We start from the raw sequence: 1,737 nt of genomic DNA, 5'->3' as shown, positions 1-1,737 counted from the left end.
CATCCTCTGGTCTAGCCAGACTTGCAAGGTAGAATTCACACACAGTTCCTTGTAATCGGTTCCCTCTTTTCTACCCATTCTCCCTCTACCCTCCCTGTTTTGCCACTCACACCACTGGTCCTATAGGAATCATCCGCCCTGGATTCCCTGTATTTCCAGTTCCTATCTGTACCAGTGTACATCCTCTAGTCTAGCCAGACTTGCAATATACCACAGTTTTTGATCCATTCATCAATTGATGGAAATTTGGGTTGTTTCCAACTCCTTGTAATTGTGAACTGTGGCGTGATGAACATCGGAGCACAGATGTCTGGCCATGGTTTGTTTCTTGTCTGTTTTGGGTATATGCCCATTTGGGGGATTGCTGGGTCGTATAGTAGCTCAATCTCCATCTGTTTTAGATATCACCAAATCGATTTCCATAGTGGCTATACACACCTACAGGTCCACCAGCAGTGGATGAGAGTTCCTATTTCCCCATAGCCCTTCTAATACTAGTTATTTTCAGATTTTTTGAATTGTACTATCTTTGAGGTTGTTAGATGGTATCTCACAGTTGTTTTCATTTGCATTTCTCTTATGGCTAAAGCTCGGGAACATTTTCTCATATGTTTATTGGCCATTCAGATTTCTGCCCTTGTGAAACTCCTGTTCAGGTCTTTTGCCCACCTCCTTAGTGGGCAGCTAGTAATTTTTTAAATTTTTATTGTAAGCTTGCAAAGTATTGTAGATTTTAGTAATAAGGCCTTTGCCTGATGTGTCATTGCTAAAAAATGTTTTCCCAGTCTGTGGGCTCTCTTATTACCCTATTGGTGAATTCTTTCAATGTATACAGTATATCTTCAGTATCATAATTGTCCATTTGTGACTCCTCTGTATTTGTATCCTTCCCTATTTCCAGTAGCCTATGTATTCCCTGTTCCAAGGTTCTCAGGTTTGTCCCAATTCCCTCATTAATGGTTCTAATCGTTTGGGGTTTTACCTCAAGATCTGTGATCCACCTTGAGTTTATTCTTGTGCATGGAGTGAGATAAGGATCTGGCTTCATTTTTCTGCAGGTAGGTTTCCATGTTTTCCATTACCACTTTTTGAAAAGGGCATCTGCTTCCCATTTGATATATTTGGGGCCCTTATCAAAAATAAGTTTCCTGTATGCTGATGTTTTTATTTCTGGGTCTTTAGCTCTTTTCCATTGGCCTGAATATCTGTCATTATACCAGTACCACACTCTTTTGACAACTGTGGCCATATAATACGTGCTAAAGTCAGGTAGGGCAAGCCCTTCCACTTTGTCCTTCTTTTTGAGGATTTCTCTGCTAATTCTGGGCTCTTCCCTCTTCATATGAAGTTGGTGATCAGTTTTCCCAATTCTTCAAATAAGGATGATAGTATTTGTATTGGGATAACATTAAACTTATATAGTGCCTTGGGCAGAACTGACATCTTTACTATATTGAGTCTTCCAATCCATGAGCATGGGAAATTCTTCCATTTGTTGAGGTCACTCTTGGTTTCTTGTAATAGTGTTCTGTAGCTTTCCTCATATAAATCTTTTTTTTTATTCAGGTATATCCCTAAAATTTCAGTTTCAGCTTGGCTATTGTAAGGGGTACTACCTTTTAAATGGCCTCTCTGTGATCTTGTCTGATGTCTATAGCAGTCCGATATACATATGTTTGTTGATCTTGTATCCTGCCACTCTGCCATATTCCTCTATCGCTTCCAACACTCCACTTG

This window comes from Echinops telfairi, unplaced genomic scaffold (genome assembly GCF_000313985.2).
Source record: "Echinops telfairi isolate 266 unplaced genomic scaffold, ASM31398v2 ScPeMD7_70;HRSCAF=299, whole genome shotgun sequence".
Taxonomy (NCBI): domain Eukaryota; kingdom Metazoa; phylum Chordata; class Mammalia; order Afrosoricida; family Tenrecidae; genus Echinops; species Echinops telfairi.
Note: the sequence above shows the minus strand (reverse complement) of the source record.